The sequence below is a fragment of the Oncorhynchus mykiss genome, chromosome 3, assembly GCF_013265735.2.
Source record: "Oncorhynchus mykiss isolate Arlee chromosome 3, USDA_OmykA_1.1, whole genome shotgun sequence".
Classification (NCBI taxonomy): domain Eukaryota; kingdom Metazoa; phylum Chordata; class Actinopteri; order Salmoniformes; family Salmonidae; genus Oncorhynchus; species Oncorhynchus mykiss.
In genome coordinates, this window is record NC_048567.1 from 12875987 (window position 1) to 12897618 (window position 21632).

Below are 21632 nucleotides of genomic sequence, written 5' to 3' on the forward strand. Positions count from 1 at the left end.
CACTGTTGTGCAATAGAAGGATTGATTGCAAAAGAAAGTGGGAGGTCTCAATATTCTCCTGATAAGTAGGACCAAATAACGCGTTAAGAGGGATGGGTCTTATTTCATATAAAAAGGAAAGGTGTTCTTGGTCGCCAGTTATATGACAATTCAAGTTGTTATTTTTTTAAATCTCTTTTTTTTTTTAACGTAATTCCTGTTTTTGTGGTTGGTTAGATTAATTGTGTCCACCACACCGAGGTAGTGGGCTGAAGAGGGTGTGGCGGGTAGTCTGGAGGACCATGAACCTTAAGCAAACTTTAACAAAGAAATAATTGCCAAAATAAACTTTGTTAGAAGCTTGATTCACTCAGGTAATCAGGTAATTTTCAGAGAAGCAAATACACACGTGACTTAATTGAGTCATGATATAAAACAACACTATATAAAGTACATCATATGAGTAAACTGTAAACAGGTCATCTGACAGATTCCGCAGAGGCAGGCAGGCCATGACTACCCAGCAGTGGTGGAAGAAGTATCCAGTTGTCATACAGTACTTGAGTAAAAGTATAGATACCTTAATAGATAGCTACTCAAGTAAAAGTGAAAGTCACCCAGTAAAATAGAACTTGAGTAAAAGTCAAACTATTTGGTTCTAAATATACTTCAGTATCAAAAGCAGAAGGGAAAGTATAAATCATTTCAAATTCCTTATTAAGCAAAGCAAACTGCACCAATTTCATGTTTTTAAAATGTACAGATAGCCAGGAGCACACTCCAACATTATTTACAAAAGATGCATTTGCGTTTAGTGAGTCCGCCAGACCATAGGCAGTAGGGATGACCATGTTCTCTCTTGATAAGTGCATGAATTTCACAATTTTCCAGTCCTGCTTAGCATTCAAAATGTAATGGGTACTTTGGGTTAAAATGTACAGTGCCTTGCGAAAGTATTCGGCCCCCTTGAACTTTGCGACCTTTTGCCACATTTCAGGCTTCAAACATAAAGATATAAAACTGTATTTTGTTGTGAAGAATCAACAACAAGTGGGACACAATCATGAAGTGGAACGACATTTATTGGATATTTCAAACTTTTTTAACAAATCAAAAACTGAAAAATTGGGCGTGCAAAATTATTCAGCCTCCTTAAGTTAATACTTTGTAGCGCCACCTTTTGCTGCGATTACAGCTGTAAGTCGCTTGGGGTATGTCTCTATCAGTTTTGCACATCGAGAGACTGACATTTTTTCCCATTCCTCCTTGCAAAACAGCTCGAGCTCAGTGAGGTTGGATGGAGAGCATTTGTGAACAGCAGTTTTCAGTTCTTTCCACAGATTCTCGATTGGATTCAGGTCTGGACTTTGACTTGGCCATTCTAACACCTGGATATGTTTATTTTTGAACCATTCCATTGTAGATTTTGCTTTATGTTTTGGATCATTGTCTTGTTGGAAGACAAATCTCCATCCCAGTCTCAGGTCTTTTGCAGACTCCATCAGGTTTTCTTCCAGAATGGTCCTGTATTTGGCTCCATCCATCTTCCCGTCAATTTTAACCATCTTCCCTGTCCCTGCTGAAGAAAAGCAGGCCCAAACCATGATGCTGCCACCACCATGTTTGACAGTGGGGATGGTGTGTTCAGCTGTGTTGCTTTTACGCCAAACATAACGTTTTGCATTGTTGCCAAAAAGTTCAATTTTGGTTTCATCTGACCAGAGCACCTTCTTCCACATGTTTGGTGTGTCTCCCAGGTGGCTTGTGGCAAACTTTAAACAACACTTTTTATGGATATCTTTAAGAAATGGCTTTCTTCTTGCCACTCTTCCATAAAGGCCAGATTTGTGCAATATACGACTGATTGTTGTCCTATGGACAGAGTCTCCCACCTCAGCTGTAGATCTCTGCAGTTCATCCAGAGTGATCATGGGCCTCTTGGCTGCATCTCTGATCAATCGCCCCTCCTTGTATGAGCTGAAAGTTTAGAGGGACGGCCAGGTCTTGGCAGATTTGCAGTGGTCTGATACTCCTTCCATTTCAATATTATCGCTTGCACAGTGCTCCTTGGGATGTTTAAAGCTTGGGAAATCTTTTTGTATCCAAATCCGGCTTTAAACTTCTTCACAACAGTATCTCGGACCTGCCTGGTGTGTTCCTTGTTCTTCATGATGCTCTCTGCGCTTTTAACGGACCTCTGAGACTATCACAGTGCAGGCGCATTTATACGGAGACTTGATTACACACAGGTGGATTGTATTTATCATCATTAGTCATTTAGGTCAACATTGGATCATTCAGAGATCCTCACTGAACTTCTGGAGAGAGTTTGCTGCACTGAAAGTAAAGGGGCTGAATAATTTTTCAGTTTTTGATTTGTTAAAAACGTTTGAAATATCCAATAAATGTCGTTCCACTTCATGATTGTGTCCCACTTGTTGTTGATTCTTCACAAAAAAATACAGTTTTATATCTTTATGTTTGAAGCCTGAAATGTGGCAAAAGGTCGCAAAGTTCAAGGGGGCCGAATACTTTCGCAAGGCACTGTATGGAGGAAAAAGTACAATATTGTCTTTAGGAATGTAGTGAAGTAAAAATATAAATAGTAAAATACAGATACCCCAAAAAACTACTTAAGTAGTACTTTAATTGATGTATTTTTACCTAAGTACTTTACACTACTGCTATCTCGTCATCACGCATGAAAACCTGGGTAAAAACAAACAGGTTAACATTAATCATGACATCACACACTATGAAAACACTTACAGGTAGGGCCTTGACTTTTTCTTGACTAAGTGACCTTGAAGAGGGACATCTCAGCCAGGCTGCAGTTTTAGGCTATAAATATGTTCAGGATTTTCTTGGTCAGGTCATGTTGTCGGGAAATTCTCCTGGCCCTAAGATAAAGGAAGTCTATAAAGGAGGGTGAAGACAGAGACAGACACTTGCCACAGCAGCAAGATCAATTTGACATTGAAAGGAGCCATTTTCCTCATCCTCATCTGCTCCCAACCACTATCCACTAGACAGTCATCAGCTCCACCCTTTCTATTGCTTCAACCGCCGCCCCCCAACCAGCCCTGTAATCTCCAGGTCCCACCTTCCTGACGTGGCCTACTATCCCCCCTCCCACATGCTGGAGAGTGGCCTGTCTCCTCCTCTGCCCCCCAGGCCCCTGCCTGCTTTCCCCAGCCCTGAACGCTGGTCTTTCCCCCGGATGAGACTGTACTGATCCTCTATGTAGTAGAGACATGCATAAGCACAATACTATGTTGTTGAGTGTTTTCCAAATGCATACCATCAAGTCTAATTGTTTACAATTACAACTGACTTGATGTTTTATTTCTCTTTTGAGTATTGTCAGGCCATATCATGGGCAGAAAGACAAAGGAAATGTTTGCATTTTTAGAAACATTTAGAAATATGTTCTTTCATATTTTTTCCATACTCTAAAACGACTTACAGCCTGGACAGTAAAAACACAGTTATGCTGTAGAAAGGTAACAGCAGCAGAATTATTTTTTATTGCATGAATACTTCTAATTGAAACATTTGCATGCAAAAACATACAGAAGCACTATAAGAGAAAATGCATTGCAGAACTAATACAGTATGCTGTTTACAGACAGCTACAGTGGACTTGACTAGTCAACTATGGCAGAACAAAATATCCACAAATGTGTCCCTCAGGTTTTTTTGGCCACTGGGCCAACTCACAGTATATATATATTATTATTTTTGACAAGCAGAATTCTTTAGCACAGATGATCAAAGACAAATCAGAATGAATGCATTATACAGAGGATTGTCTGCTGTCCATGGGAAGATCTCAATTGCATACTCACATCTCCTCTTCTGAGGTCCCTCCCCTCTGACCTTTTCCTCTGGGTTTTGAGGAGGAGAGGGGATGCGATTATGTAATTGAGATTCTCCCCATTTAAGATGGACCGAATAAAATGAAACCTGTGAATATAATACTGTACATAGTAACACTGTTTTATATTAAAATCTAATAATAGATCATTCATGTGTTTGTTTTAGTTTGTGCATTCCTCATTGAGAAAGTGATATTTACCAACAAGAAGTATACTTATAGAATATGTAAATTAACTTTGCAACATGATTTGTCTGATCATCTTATTTCCCAAGTCCATTTCCATTTTACTCTGCATCTTTTAAATGTTCATACAGTATTACAATATTATTAAATATTGATCACAACAGGATTAAGTTCTTTTTTTCAATGACAGAAAATTTAAAAAGCAAAAAAATGATGACTTGCTTAATATTGCAATTGATCAAAGCATAAACAATGCTGGATTTCAAGCAAGTAGAACGTTATGGTAATGAAGGCACTTTTACAAGAGATACAGTTCCTCTCTGTCTTTGTATGTGTGTGGGTGTGCATAATTTCAGTACTTTTCTACATTGAACTTAGTTTCATATCCTGGAATCAGGCTGCTGCCAGGGCAAAGTGTGTCCTCTAACCATTTCCTTAAGTCATTAAGTAATAGGTCTCATCTGTCGGTGTATTTACCAACAATAATTATTATAGAATATTTATATTAACTTTGCAACATGATTTGTCAGGGTATGTCTCATCAATTTAATTACCATTTCCATTTCCCTCTACATCTTTTAAATGTACATACAGTATTTCAATATTATTTAGTACTGATCACAACATGATTAAGTTTGTTTGCCATGAAAGCAAATTAAAAAAGGAAACAAATCATGACTCGTTTATTATAGCAATCGGTCAAAGCAAGTAGAACATCATTGTACCGAGAGCACATTTACAAAATACTTAGTTCCTCTTTCTTGTATGTGTGCCTCATTTTAGTACTTTTACAACATTAAACAGGGCAAAGCGTGTCCTCTAACCCTTTCCTAAAGGCATTAAGTAATGCTTAGCATCATCGGTCGGTGGCTGAATTAAGTATTCTTCCCTCCCCTCTATCTTCAAACCTGCTGCTCCCGCTCCTCAGCACCCTCCTCAGATGGTTCCAAAACAGATCCTGGGCCTTGACTGGGTCCGTGCAGTCTGACCCCAGCCACTGCAAGTAGGTCTTCTTCAACATTACCTTTCTCATACAGCTGCCTTTCAGGGATGAGCTCTAGGAAGAAGAGCAGGAGCAGGTCCTGGAGCTTGTGGAAGAGCCTATAGCTGGCCGGCTGGATCTCCAGGGAGCACCACTCGCTGCACAGGAAGTGCTTACTAACCACTCAGATGGTCTTGCGGCTGCTGTACACGGAGGAAAAGATGTTGTCCATGATGTTTGCGGCCCAGCTCAAAGTCACAGTGGTGCAGGCACAGCCGGGAAGAGGCTCCGTTGCCCTACAGGTTGGGAAGTAGCTGGTCTACTAAGCGGGATTATAGTCAGCATTAAAGTCACAGTGGTTGTGGTGGCAAAAAGGTACTCTCCCAGGTCCAGGTAGAAAACATTGGTGTTGAAGTTGTGTATGTTTTGTTGGAGTTTTTTTCTGGGCACTGTAGACATTAGAGTAAGACTAACTCAAAGTCCAGTTCTGCAGGTCACTGTTGAGGCAGGTGTAACTAAGAGGAATGTTGCGCAGGTCCAGGTAGCGCAGTTTAGGTAGAGCCTCCAGCACATTCACATCTAAGGATTGCATTACGTTTTGGTTGAGAAGCAAGATCTGCAGCTCTGTCAGATTCCCGAAAACCTCCTTTGAGAAGGACTGGATGCCCATGTTCCTTGCACTGAGCTTGCTCAATTTCCGCAGGTTTTTGAAGACACCCGGCTGCAGCTCTATCACCCCGGCACAGGAGTTGTCCAAGGAGAGGAAAGTCAAGTTGGTCAGATTGTCAAAAGCTGCTAGTTGTAGGGTCTTCACATTTGGTGTGTGGTGGAAAGCAAAAGAGTTGACATTGAGAATGCGATTGTAACGGTAGCTCGGATCTGTCAGATTTGGGAAAGAGAGGTTCTGTCTGTTGCAGGACATTAGGGAGGTGAGGTGGTTTTTCTCTGCTGTGGATTTCTTGATTTGATCCTGGAGGCATCTTACCTTCCTAAAATGGTTGAAGAAAAGGTCCAATAAACCTTGGATTGGTGGACAGTTGGGAAGTGTGTTCTTCCGCAATGACAGAATCCCATTGCTTCCCAGACTCAGCTTTTTAACAAATTTGACCTTTGTACTCAAAAGGCTGCATAACTCCATGAGCAGATTGTCAGTCTTCAACCCCATACCAGAGAAGTCTATGTTTCCACCTCTAACATTGCTGACATTCAAAAGTTCTGGCACTGTAACATTGGTTGAATGCAAACGCATGTAGTTTAGCTTCCGCAAGTCCAGACCTTGGAAAGCCCTTGAAGGGAGCTGGTCATTGTAGGAGAGATCCAGCAGTAGTACATGGCTGAGGAATCCCCACTCACATGCTAAAGTGACCAGTTTGTTTTTACAGAGATAGAGGGTGGTGAGGGACTCTGGTAGGTCTGTATGGTTAGAATGATGGAGGGACGTTAGATAGTTATTGCACAGGTCTAGTTTTCAGCTTCGATAAGTGAGTCACAGATTCTGCCACCGCAGAGAAGTTGTTCAGGTAGTTCTGCCGTAATGTGAGGACATCCAGATTAGAGAGTGAGGAGAAAATACCTGGAGGGAGCCTAATCACTGAGTTATTATTTAGTGACAGGTTGACAAGGTTTTTGAGGTCTTGAAACACAGAGGAGCTGAGATTTGACAGGTTTAGGCTCTTCAGTTGGCTCATATTTTGGAATGCGTGGTTGTCTATGGTCTCCAGGTGGATATTGTCAATCTGAAGTGTCCTGAGGTTAGGAAGGTGAACAAAGGTATTGTTTGGTATGTGTTTTATCAGGTTTATGGAGATTATAATTGTGGTGGCATAGGGTGGCAGGTCACCTACAATGTCAGAAATGTTCTTTGCCTGGTGACGGATGAAAATGAATTTTGTGTGGTTTGAGGTTGGATCCTCAGTGCAATTCCTGAAGCTATAGCCAATGGTGAACTGGGAAATGTGAAGGACAATTGCTACTGATACCAATGTTTTATTTTTTAGCCCAGCCATGTTTTCTGACATGTACAGCAGGAAAGGGAAAAGGTGAGTAATGTTGTCTGAACTGTATCCAAGGAGAATCTTGTCCTTTAATAGCACTGCCATCATTTTAATTTCCAGGAAATGTTTGCAGTGGGAAAATAAATGTGTTATTTTTGTTTCTTCAAATGAGTTGAAAACTCAGCACAACAGAAACGTCCTCTCACTGTCAACTGTATATACAGTGGGGCAAAAAAGTCTTTAGTCAGCCACATTGTGCAAGTTCTCCCACTTAAAAAGATGAGAGAGGCCTGTAATTTTCATCATAGGTACACTTCAACTATGACAGACAAAATGAGAAAGAAAAAAATCCAGAAAATCACATTGTAGAATATTTAATGAATTGATTTGCAAATTATGGTGGAAAATAAGTATTTGGTCAATAACAAAAGTTTCTCAATACTTTGTTATATACCCTTTGTTGGCAATGACAGATGTCAAACGTTTTCTGTAAGTCTTCACAAGGTTTTCACACACTGTTGCTGGTATTTTGGCCCATTCCTCCATGCAGATCTCCTCTAGAGCAGTGATGTTTTGGGGCTGTTGCTGGGCAACACGGACTTTCAACTCCCTCCAAAGATTTTCTATGGGATTGAGATCTGGAGACTGGCTAGGCCACTCCAGGACCTTGAAATGCTTCTTACGAAGCCACTCCTTCGTTGCCAGGGCGGTGTGTTTGGGATCATTGTCATGCTGAAAGACCCAGCCATGTTTCATCTTCAATGCCCTTGCTGATGGAAGGAGGTTTTCACTCAAAATCTCACGATACATGGCCCCATTCATTCTTTCCTTTACACGGATCAGTCGTCCTGGTCCCTTTGCAGAAAAACAGCCCCAACGCATGATGTTTCCACCCCCATGCTTCACAGTAGGTATGGTGTTCTTTGGATGCAACTCAGCATTCTTTGTCCTCCAAACACGACGAGTTGAGTTTTTACCAAAAAGTTATATTTTGGTTTCATCTGACCATATGACATTCTCCCAATCTTCTTCTGGATCATACAAATGCTCTCTAGCAAACTTCAGACGGGCCTGGACATGTACTGGCTTAAGCAGGGGGACACGTCTGGCACAGCAGGATTTGAGTCCCTGGCGGCGTAGTGTGTTACTGATGGTAGGCTTTGTTACTTTGGTCCCAGCTCTCTGCAGGTCATTCACTAGGTCCCCCCGTGTCGTTCTGGGATTTTTGCTCACTGTTCTTGTGATAATTTTGACCCCATGGGGTGAGATCTTGCGTGGAGCCCCAGATCGAGGGAGATTATCAGTGGTCTTGTATGTCTTCCATTTCCTAATAATTGCTCCCACAGTTGATTTCTTCAAACCAAGTTGCTTACCTATTGCAGATTCAGTCTTCCCAGCCTGGTGCAGGTCTACAATTTAGTTTCTGGTGTCCTTTGACAGCTCTTTGGTCTTGGCCATAGTGGAGTTTGGAGTGTGACTGTTTGAGGTTGTGGACAGGTGTCTTTTATACTGATAACAAGTTCAAACAGGTGCCAATAATACAGGTAACGAGTGGAGGACAGAGGAGCCTCTTAAAGAAGAAGTTACAGGTCTATGAGATACAGAAATCTTGCTTGTTTGTAGGTGACCAAATACTTATTTTCCACCATAATTTGCAAATAAATTCATAAAAAATCCTACAATGGGATTTTCTGTATTTTTTTCTCCTCCTTTTGTTTTTCATAGTTGAAGTGTACCTATGATGAAAATTACAGGCCTCTCTCATCTTTTTAAGTGGGAGAACTTGCACAATTGGTGGCTGACTAAATACTTTTTTGCCCCACTGTATATGCAGTGCAGAAAGCAACTACACACAAACAAGATCCCACAATCTAGCCTGCCTAAGTATGATCCCCAATCAGAGACAACGATAAACAGCTGCCTCTGATTGGGAACCATACTAGGCCAACAAAGAAATAGAAACATAGATTTGCCCACCCAAGTCACACCCTGCCTAACCAAATAGAGAATAAACACGGCTCACTAAGGTCAGGGCGTGACAATCACTCATATAATCAAATGGTGTGTCATGACGTTGGCCTGGGGGTTGGTTTATAACAGTCATAAATACCTCTTCCCCCCTTTTTCTTCCTTTCTAACCTGCTGAGGTTACATTTAAAAAAACTTGGTTAACATAGAGATTCTGGGAACATCAGTAGGTGGGGGGAAATGAACTATATTCTGGTAATCCGAACAATTGAACATATGCGGTGGTACTTAATGAATATGATCTCAGTTCGGTTGTCATCTGAGACATTCTCATCTATGATAAGATGACATAACTCTGATGTGTAGACTTTCCACTGTAGAGTTTATCGGATTCACATGGAATTGTTGTTCAATTTAAATGTTTGAATATGAAATTATTTGTGATGGGATGTAATGTGATTTTAGCTTCTAAAATGTGAGATGTGGGTTTTCATAAGTTAGGGCTACTCACTCAGTGGCCCTCCTCTGTGAAGGGACATGGGCTATAAAACTTTATAAAAACGCCCTCTTCTCCCTTCCTATATAAAGCCTTGACAACAATAGAACTTCCTGTTGCGATGAGGTAGGATGACGGTCCTATGTCAGAATGGTTCAGATAATAACTACAGAACGATGCCAACATCAGCATGAGCTTTGGTTGCGAATGGTATGAACTTTGAACTCTTATTCACGACAGAAGTGATACCTCCTAGCTGTTGAGTTAGCGACCGCAGCTGCAAACGCAGGTTAGGATGGAACAGACAGAGTATCCCATCTACCACACAAGGACGTTACTACAACTTATCCAAGTGACCACCAGAGACATTCTTCAAAGGACAGAGGACTCGGTTTGGCAACACGGTCTTCCACATTGAGAGTCATGAGGAAACTACACTACCAGGACGTCCAACCTGTGTATGTTACCAGCCTCGAAACTGTAACCCTGCTACTTGGAGCAGACTTGATGGATCAGTTACTCCCATTGATGGATTGGAAAACCAACTAGGTATGGTCACAGGCTACTGTGCCTTCTCCACCGACCACACTGTCCTCCCCTAACGCTAGCTGCAAAGCAGTCATTCACGAGGGGTATCTGTCAAAAGCACCCCTTGAGAAAAAGTCATTTAGAAACCTCTTGGGGCAGAATCCGATCCAAGGAGATATTACGATATCACGATATCTCGACACATTCCATCAGCCAATCTGATTGGCAATTCTTTTCATGATTTCAAGCCAGCTGTCTCTGTGAATGAGCAACTTCCCTCCTCCTTGCAGTCGTGCAATACGGTAGTTGAGAGGAACTTCTCTTGCCCTTCGGACACTTCCGCAAACACTGCGGCCATCTCAGCAAGAAAAACATTGACGTGCAGAATATTCTCTGCTTCCAATGACACACCTTCCTCTTTGTGGAGGACTGTCAACCCGTACAATGACACTAATGACGTCAGTCCAGCAACTGACCCGATGACTCCCACTGGTGAAACACTTTGCGATATCACAGACCGATATCCTCGTCTCAGCTCCCAAGCACTGAAGAGGTTGCCACACGCAGACGCGGTGGTGACTGACAGACCTCGACAGCCACTGAGGGTGTTGAAGCACAAACACCAGGAGATTTGGTTGAAAGGTTACAGCGACTCTCATAATAACGCGGCCACTGACAACTTGTACATAGGGTCCGAACTTTTCGTTTGCGCCTCTGGGGGATCCCGAGACACAAAGGGGGGGGGAATAGTAGCCCAGACCCATGATGAGCCTTATCGAGGCCAGTGGGGGGGTCGAGACTACGGACAACACCGTACGAGGCCGCCAGAGCATAAATCAAATCTAGTTGTAAACTCCCCTTTGAGAACAGTGAGGAGCAGACAGGCCCCTAGACGGGGATTATCTTAGAACACATCTAAGATAGTACTGAGGTGTACCACACTGGTCGTAAAGGAAGTCCAGTGGACTTGTCCACCTCCAAAACAAATGGCAACAATAATCATTCCTTGCCATGTGTAGTAGTCACTACAAGACAACTAGTAAAATGCTCTAATCATGTATTCCTGTAGGATAACATGTCAGAAAAATCGGTAGGACAACTGGACCCCTTGAGTACCAGTACCAATACCACAGTCAGTCCAGCAATACTCAGTAAGAGGATTAGTAACCTCACAAGTTAAATTTCTATTGATAAAAGCAACACGGGGAGGGGAATCTCCCTTGCAATCTTCCAAGGGTTAACACACGCCACTAATAAATAGAACCCTCCATTCAGGAGAAAAGTTATTAGAGTCATGAACCACGATCACACCACGTATGACTGGTCTAATACTTAGAGTACTTCCGTCATGAGGTTAGCTCCTCCGTGGATAACATAGCTATGAAGTAGACTTCTTCATACCTACCGCCACTACAATAGTGGAAGACAGTGACTGGTAGTAAAACCACGGCAGACTCCCTCGACACCAATTCTGACTGACCTCCAGGCATTGACCTGAAAATTACCTGACTACGTCAGACTCATTCTGAACAAGTTGTAATCTGCCAGGATACTTGGTTTCCTTCCCTTGACATGTGTGCTTGCGTAAGCATAAACACACATGCACAACGGAACATCCAATTAGGATTTCTGCTAGGATCACTTAAGGGTCCGAGCAAAATACCAGCCTTAGTAAAGTTGAACATTTATTTTGAGGCCTTTAACTCTACAGCTACAGCACTCACCAGTTTTCTTGTCAGAAATCCATAGGTCATCCCTGTAGACTGCCCAAAACTAGTGCCTTACAGCTGTAGACTTATCATATAGTTATCAACTTAGGATAGTACCCTAAGCAACACCCTGCAAATTAGGAAAGCCCTAGATATGACAATAGACAATGCCATGATAGGGTCATTTTGCCAAGACCATGGACGTAGATAGAATACAGTCCAATTAAATGATTATGGTGGCATAACTATATCTTGTTTTGTTTATGCTTTCATTCATTTTGTTTCATTTTCTTCGGCACGTAGAAAGTGATAGAGCCATAAACAACTTCCACATACAACCATCAGTTAGTACCACAACGCCGCTCATTGGGGAGGAAATGTAATGATATATTTCATGAGTGTGTGTGTGTTGTGTTGTTAACATCTGTTAAGTTACTGCCCAGATCTTCCAGTCTGGACGACCAGACGACGGGTCCAGAACGGCGATCCCAATCCGGACATCCGCTGCCGAGCCATGGAGCGGACTTCTTCATTTGCAGACACCCTACCCGGGTCGACCACACCAGACTGCAACAGCGATCATCAACTGGACATCTGCTGTCCAGCCATGGAGCGGACTTCTTCATTTGCAGACACCCTACCCGGGTCGACCACCAGATGGGGACCACATCGATGGTCCACAACCAGGACAACCCATGGTCATGTTTATGTTGGTTTGCATCATGCAGGTTAATCGCAAGATTGAACCCAACATGGGGGGGACTGTCATGACGTTGGCCTGGGGGATAGGTTTATGACAGTCATAAATACCTCTTCCCCCCTTTTTCCTCTCTCTAACCTACTGAGGTTACATTTAAAAGACCCTTGGTTAACATAGAGATTCTGGGAACATCAGTAGGTGGGGGGAAATCAACTATATTCTGGTAATCTGAACAATTGAACATATGCGGTGGTACTTAATGAATATGATGTCAGTTCGGTTGTCATCTGAGACATTCTCATCAATGATAAGATGACATAAACTCTACAGTGGGAAGTCTACACATCAGAGATATCGGATTCACATGGAATTGTTGTTCAATTTAATGTTTGAATATTAAATTATTTGTGATTTGGGTTTTCATAAGTTAGGGCTGCTCACTCAGTGGCCCGCCTCTGTGAAGGGACATGGGCTATAACACTTTTCAAACACGCCCTCTTCTCCCTTCCTTCTCCCTTCCTATATAAAGCCTTGACGACAATAGAACTTCCTTTTGCGATGAGGTAGGATGATGGTCCTATGTCAGAATGGTTCAGATAATAACTACAGAACGAAGCCAATATCAGCATGAGCTTTGGTTGCGAATGGTATGAACTTTGAACTCTTATTCACAACAGAAGTTGAGTTAGCGACCGCAGCTGCAAACACAGGTTAGGAAGGAACAGACAGAGTATCCCATCTACCACTCAACGACGTTACTACAATTTATCCAAGTGACCACCAGAGACATTCTTCAAAGGACAGAGGACTCGGTTTGGCAACACAGTCTTCCATCTACCACCAACCTACTGAAGTGCAGCTCAGAGTAAATATTTATTGCATTTTCCTTTTCCAAATGGGCGGTAATTTAGAATGCATAAGATACTGTATTTACGATAGCCCAGCTTCTTCCCTTTGTTCCTCAGTCTTCCCGCTCCTTCACTCAAACCCAGCCCCTTTTCTTTTGTGTAACAAGCTGTCATATCTGTTCCGCCCGCCAGGGACGTTTTCCTTTATGACGTAATTTGTAATCAAGTTATAATGAATTGTGTGTATGTGAATTCTGTGTGATTAGTTAGGTATTTAGTAAATAAATAATTAAACCCAATTTTGTATTGTTGATTCAAATTGTTAGCCAGGGTTCTTGCAGATAACCAAGAATTTACAACTTTCAGATTATGAGACTGAAGTGAGATGAAGATTAATGTTGACTGCTATTGATGTAAAATATTGCTAGGTGTTTAAGAGTTTATTCGGAAGATAACAGCTCTATAAATATTATTTTGTGGTGCCCGACTCTCTAGTTAATTACATTTACAGGATTAGCTCAATCAGGTGATATTAGTTATGGAGAAATTATTTTATAGAATAGCATGTCATATCACTTAATCCGGCATAGCCAAAGACACGACAGGTGAAATACAAATAGTTTACAGCTAACTATTGATTGTTTACTGATTTTTTTATCAATATTCTACACACAAAAAATCTAAAAAGATTTAGATACAGAGCTGTTGTATTTTCCCACAATTTCCACTTTAAGGACACTGGGAACTAAAACATTTTCCAATGGTAGTCTAATTACTATATAGGCTACAGTTGGCAGGCCCATTGTGAGATTATAAACTATGTTACAATTAAAAATATAGGTGATATGTGAATTTCAAAATGTGGTTTATTGCATATCCCGCTCCTACAGAATGGGGTCACAGCCATTATTAACTGAAATTGGGATTATGTGCCTTGCTCAAGGACACAACCATTTTTCTGCACCAGGATGCAAACCTTCCGGCTACTGGAACATCTTTCTAACTTCAATGCTATTTTCCACCCCAAATGTGTAGAGAAGGGCGCAATTGTGAAGAGGAAGTGAGACATGCCACTCCTTCATTTAATTTATGGTTCTATGGAAGTCAATGAGCTAAACCAAAGAGGAGGATAGAGGCCTCTAGTGGTCAAAAGGCAGTTTAACATCGGCAGTGCCATCAATAGCAGTGTGTGGATAAAACCACTGGGGAAGCCAAGCTAGAAAAAAATCTATATTTGTGTTTGTTTGCCCTATAACCCGCTAGTTCATATGCCTTTCCACTGTGATATATAGGCCTAAGGCCGAGACAATAAGAAGACACTGTGGCAGAATACATTCAACCACACCATTGTTTCATCACAAAACCGGAGAGCAACATCTGTCGGTGAAGTCCACAAAGCATTTTGCATTTAACAAACCGTTAAATGACCTACAGCATGGTCAAGCAAGTACATTTTTCTGACATTTTCAGACTGCTAAACAACTATTGATTTAAAACCACAGAGAGTTAACGCAAGTCGCAAATGAACTGCCTACATTATTCCAGCGCCATTTTAACTTCAACATTTCAACATCATCAAATCACCTACAGTATGCTTAGTCTATCTAATACAGTGACAACTAAAATATGGGAGGGTGCAAGTAGAAAAAACATGTTGACTCATCCTACTGGTAGAGAAACACCAATGCCATCCTCCTCTCTTTCATGTTGACGAAATGGTCTATGACTTTGTCATACAGCACACGCTTTAAGTTTTTATGTCCTAGGATACATAGCTAAAATGATTGATCGCTAGCCTAAATTCCTTTCATGATCAACAATGAGCCAGCTAGTCAACATTATCCTACTACATCTAGCTAGCCTATATGTTGAACTTCCATCCTCTCAGACCAGGGGCACAATGTATGAATTTACGGTTGGATCAGAATCGGCGTTATAATCATTGGCCAGTATTGGCCAGCTCACTCAGTTTAGCTCAATGCTGATTGGCTATTATTTATACTTTTTTTAATCAAGGGTGGCCAAATGCTCGGTGGCTTCCATCGCATTCAATGCTACGGGCAGCCACAATGTCATATTATTTTTCACCTTTGGCAGCAATTACAAACTCGAGTCTTCTTGGGTATGACGCTACAAGCTTGGCACACCTATATTTGGGGAGTTTCTCCCATTCTTCTCTGCAGATCAATCAATCAAATGTATTTATAAAGCCCTTTTTACATCAGCCGATGTCACAAAGTGCTATACAGAAACCCAGCCTAAAACACCAAACAGCAAGCAATGCAGATGTAGAAGCAGAGAGATCCTTTCTGAGATCCTCTCAAACTCTGTCAGGTTGGATGGGGAGCATTGCTGCACAGCTATTTTCAGGTCACTCCAGAGATGTTCAATCGGGTTCAGGTCCGGGCTCTGGCTGGGCCACTCAAGGACATTCAGAAATTTGTCCCGAAGCCAGTCCTGCGTTGTCTTGGCTGTGTGCTTAGGGTCGTTGTCCTGTTGGAAGGTGAACCTTCTCCACAGTCTGAGGTCCTGAGCGCTCAAGAGCAGGTTTTCAACAAGGATCTCTCTGTACTTGACTCCGTTCATCTTTGCCTCGATCCTGACTAGTCTCCCAGTCCCTGCCGCTGACGAACAACACCACAGCATGATGCTGCCATCACCATTCTTCACCGTAGGGATGGTGCCAGGTTTCCTTCAGACATGACGCTTGACATTCAGGCCAAAGTGTTCAATCGTGGTTTCATCAGACGAGAGACTCTTGTTTATCATGGTCTGAGAGTCTTTAGGTGCCTTTTGTTAAACTCCAAGCGGGCTGTCGTCTGCAGTCGTCTCCTTGGGAGTTTTCATTAAGTGACTATTTGCAGTATTTAATGTATTGGCGTATGCTACATTCTTTTTCATTAAATGTTATAATATATTGTATTCATTTGAATACCACCTGATGTCACCACAGGACCTCTAACTCCCTATGTTGCGGGTATTGACTTAGTCCATTCTTCAACACGCTTCTACTTGGTGGTGGAAAACAAAGCAGTACTTGCTCTGCGTGATTTTGACATATGTTGGCTACTGTACCCAAAGTGTGACTGTACTTTCAAATGTATACAGGTGCAGATACTGAAAATGCCAGCCTTTTTTTTTGTTTTTACTTAAAAAACATGTCTAGGGAAACAGTTTTTAAATATAATTTTGAGTATTAAAATTAGGCAGGCTGGAGGCAGTTCATTTATGTATAGAAATATTGTGAATAGAATTTAATGAGACTTTTTGTCATTCCAGATCAAATGTTGTATGACATGTCTCTTTTATCATGTTGAAGTTAGTACTGTACTTCTGGTTTGTCCCAGAACTCTTTGAGTGGTCCGCAATATTTGTATTTTGTATAGTCAATTGATGTATCTTTGCGGAGTGACACTTTAATAACATTTTCTAACTATTCAAACTCTGATAGTGTTCAGGGGTTTTCAAGAGGAAATGACACTACAATAAAGGGTTCAAATTCTGCAGTAAACAGAACTCGTAACACCAAAACAAGGTTTCAATTCTGAACTAAGGGGGTGGTCTAAATTGACACAATTGTTACCGGATGAAAATTGGGGAGGGTCATGCTTTTTCAACTTCAGTCAGGGTGAGAGTTTAGTATATTTGTATTTAGTCCAGGGGAGGGTCATGTAATTTGTCATTTAAATGTCATATTGCTCAGGGTTTGAGAATGAGTTGCTTATTATTGTATCTTGATGTGTGCCCGATGATTCCCCTCATCCCTGATTCTCTGCTGGGCAAGCAATATCAAGTGTGCCTGGTGTGGTCTCAATAAAATGATCCATAGCCTATACCATAGACTATAGGCCTAGACTATACGAAGAGGATGCTTGGAGAAGCACAGGGCAAAGTTGTATTTCTAAGAAAATGTACTTCCTTCCCGAGTGTATGCGCTACTTGTTGTAACTTTAATGTGTTACAGAGTTAATGTTTAAGTTTATTCTTTGAACTGTATCTAAAGATATTTCTTTAGATTTATTTGCATATGTAATTGTATTGGGTTGTGTTGAATTACGCTTTTTGACTGCACGTCCCAGAATGCCTTGCGAGAGGAATGAGTGATAACGCGCCAATTATGTGCAGGTGCGGATGATTGTGGCTGACTTTCCAACAGCATCTTACCTGCATTGCTCTGTACCAAAACAATTGTTGTTAAATGTAACGTAAACAAGTATTCTTACTAAAATAAGCTTTCGTATCAAACCCGACGTCCCGAGTCATTACTAAGAAGTTAGTTAATCTAAAAGTTGGTGCCGAAACCCGGGATATGAGCTGCGACGAAGAAGTGGCTGAAATGGCTGAGGAGGAACGTCGGCATGAAGCAGAAATAATGAGACGAAAGCGGGGTACCATTCGAGGCGCAACAACGCGGATTTTGAATCAGATTGACGTGGAAATATCCCAGTCAAATCCGGATGCCGATCACTTGAGTACATTGTTGGAATTGCTATCCGCTAAGGAGGACAGTTTGTTTGAGCTCGATCGTGGAATAGGATTACAAAGAACGCATTATCATGCTGAAGAGCCGTGCACAAAGAGTGATAACGAAGAAACAGGACGTCAATCCACTACCAGCCCGGTTGAGTGACGCTAACTCAAACATATCACAGAGACAATCAGTAAGGCTACCGAAGTTGATTATTGAGAAATTCTATGGAGATGTCAGTATGTGGCAGGAGTTTTGGAGCCAATATGAGACTGCTATTCACAACAATGATTCACTGTGTAAAAAAGAGAAGTTTACCTATCTGAAAACATATCTCACTGGACCAGCTGCAAAGGCAGTAGCAGGACTGATGTTAACAGACAGTAACCATGATAATGCAATCACTCTACTCAAGAGCAGATTTGGAAGGAAAGATCTTGTGATTAGTGCTCATATGTCAAAGCTGCTGAATCTCACACCTGTGAAGAAATCCTCTGATCTAAATGCATTGAGGCAGCTATATGATGAATGTGAAATTCAGATTAGGAGCCTGGAATCACTGGGTGTAATGTCAGAAACCTATGGAAGCCTACTATTCCCAATCTTACTGCAGATGATTCCAGAGGACATAGCTCTTGACTATAGTCGTCAGAGGGGAGTAGATGATGAATGGAAAGTGTCTGAGATTATCAGTTTCCTACAGAAAGAGGTTCAGAGCAGGGAGAGAGCGCTACAAATGACAAGATCATACAACCAACAGAAAGAGAGCAAACCATGGAACAAGTCATGCTTCTCCAATGAAATGAAAACAAAAAGACCCAACATGCCCTCTGCTGCAGCACTGCATACAACCAGCCAGAAGGAACAACACACGTGTCTATTTTGTGACAGTGCAGACCACAAATCAGAAAACTGCACTGACTACAATATTGCTACACGCAAAGAGAAACTAAAGAACATGGGAAGATGCTTTGTATGTTTAGGACAGAGACACATAGCAAAATTCTGTAAAGTCAAAGATGTGTCATGTGCAACATGTGGAAGCAGACATCACATTGCGGTTTGTACCAGTAAGAGGAGGGAGGTGCAACCCCCTACTGTTTCTGTAGATGCTGTTGTTTCCTCAGTTATTCCCCATTCAGTGAAGATGAAACCAGATGGACAGAACACTGTGTTGCTACAAACGGCAAAGGCATGGGTAGAAGGCCCATCGGGCAGGAAGATAGCTCGTTGCTTACTAGATGGAGGCAGTCAAAGAAGTTTCATACATGAAAACCTTGTGAAGGGCTTGAAGCTACCAGTAATCAGACAAGAGGCACTCACTCTTCACACGTTTGGCTCCTCTGCCCCAGCAACGTCCCAACGCAACACAGTGAAAGTCATCTTGGAGAATGTCTGGGACAAACAGCAGAGAATAGAGATAGAGGCAATTGAAACCCCACAAGTGTGCACAGCTGTGATGAAGGTTCCTGGTGAACGGATTCAGCATGAGCTCAGTAAAAGGGGACTGCAGCTCGCAGACTTTCCAGGAGATGACAATGATCCTGAACTCTCTGTCCTGATAGGAGCAGACTACTACTGGCAGATAGTATCAGGCAGAGTGGAGCGACTGACGGAGACGCTAGTTGCTTTAGAGAGCACCTTTGGATGGTCGGTGCAGGGACCCGTGTCCATGTCAAGTGTCGCCGAGGCAACTTGCATGTTCATCCCACTTGATGAAGACACACTAGTCTCCAAGCAATTGCATGCATTCTGGGAGCTTGAGTCTCTGGGTATTCTAAGCGAGAAAACACAGAACTCAGAGGAAACCGAGGCTCTACAAAGGTTTGAGGAAACAACCACCTTCAAAGATGGGCGATACCATGTGGAGTTGCCATGGAAACGAGAAATGCCAGAACTCCAAGACAACTATAGAATCGCCAAGAAACGGTTTGAATGTCTGAAGAAAAGGCTGAAGAAGGATGTGACGTTGTACAGCAGATACAATGAAGTAGTAGAAGACTACTTACAACAAGATATGGCAGAGGACGTGCCCAAGGACAACGCATCAAGTGCAGACAACGTAAAATACTACTTACCTCACCATGCAGTACTCCGAGAAGATAAGGTGACAACAAAACTGAGAGTGGTGTTTGATGCCTCGTCCCATGAAGATGGCTGTCCATCTCTCAATGACTGTCTACTCACAGGACCGAACCTGAATCCGGATCTGCTCAGCGTTCTGATAAAGTTCAGACTACATGAGATCGCATTCATGGCAGACATCAAGAAAGCTTTCCTGCAGATATCCCTAGCAGAGAGAGACAGAGACGCCGTGAGATTTCTATGGCTCACTGGCCCACCAAGAGAAAATGAAGAGGAGCTGCGTGTGCTGAGGATGAAAAGAGTGGTATTTGGAGCTTCCCCAAGTCCATTTTTGCTGGCAGCTACAATCAGGAAGCACCTGAAACAATATGAAACAGAACAACCAGAAGTTGTAGAGATACTGAGAGAGTCACTCTACGTAGATGACTTCATTGCAAGTTCACGCAATGTTGAAGAGGCTTACCTTGTGACAACAACTGCAAAGCGAATGCTGTCGAATGCAGGCATGGACCTCTGCAAGTGGATGACCAATTCTCCTGAATTGAAAACAAAATGGGAGGAGAGTACGACAACTGACCACCCGTTGACGTTACAAACACAAGGAGTAGTGCTGAAGGTTTTAGGTTTAGTATGGAGGCCGGAAACGGATGACTTTGTGTTTGACCTCAGGCCGCTACTGAGCATTCTAAAGCAAAAGGAAAACACAAAGAGAAGTGTTCTGCAGTCGTCTGCACGTATCTTCGACCCTCTTGGTTTCTTAACTCCCTTCACCATCAGGATCAAGTGCATGTTCCAGGAAATGTGGGAGAGGGGACTCAGCTGGGACGAAGAATTACCACCTGATCTGACACGAGAATGGCAACAGTGGTGTTCAGAACTACCCCAGTTACACCAGCTCACCATACCAAGGTGGTACAGAACAGACATGCGGCCACAGAATAACCACACCCTGAAACTACACGTGTTCTGTGATGCAAGTGAAAGGGCTTACAGTGCAGTAGCTTACTTGCAAGGTGAGTCACAAGACAGGGAAACAACAAGTCTAGTCGCATCCAAGTCCAGGGTAGCCCCACTTAAGAAAATGACGCTGCCACGCCTGGAGCTCATGGGAGCTGTGATTGGAGCGAGACTAGCAAACAACTTGATGACCACACTGAAAATGGAAGAAAAACAGATTAACATGTGGACAGACTCGATGATCGTGCTGCATTGGATTTGCAGCTCAGCTCAGAAATGGAAACAGTTTGTTGCGAACAGAGTGACGGAGATCCAGTCCTTGACCAATCCAGAGTCATGGTCACATATTGAAGGGACAACTAATCCAGCTGACCTCCCTACAAGAGGACAAACTGTTAGAAACTTGACACAAAGCGAGCTATGGTGGAATGGACCCAGAATTCTGACATTACCCAATCAGTCCGAAGAGACTGATGATAACAAGGTTCCGGAAGAGGTGAATATAGAACTCAAGTCCAGTTGCCAGGTTACTGTACAACTCGCAGCAAACAGCACAGACAGCACTGAACCTGTGTTGGAGCTTGAAAGGTACAGCAAACTGAAAAGAGTGTTCAGAGTCACCGCCTGGATAAAGAGATTTATAGCCAATGCTCGTACAACCATAAAGATGCAAGGTGAACTGACTGCTGACGAACTGTTCGATGCAGAAAAGTACTGGATTAAGGTAACACAACAACAGAGTTTCGGACAGGAAATCAAACTACTGAAGGTAGGAAAAAGCCTAAACAATGACTGTAAAATCAGAGAACTGAAACCTTTCCTGGACGAACACGAACTACTCAGTGTAGGAGGAAG

At 42.3% G+C, this 21632-nt stretch overlaps 1 pseudogene; it reads right to left on the bottom strand.

Moving 5' to 3' along the window:
• Positions 1-4898: 4898 nt before the first annotated feature.
• LOC110503616 lies at positions 4899-7030 on the bottom strand (annotated as a pseudogene).
• Positions 7031-21632: the final 14602 nt, after the last annotated feature.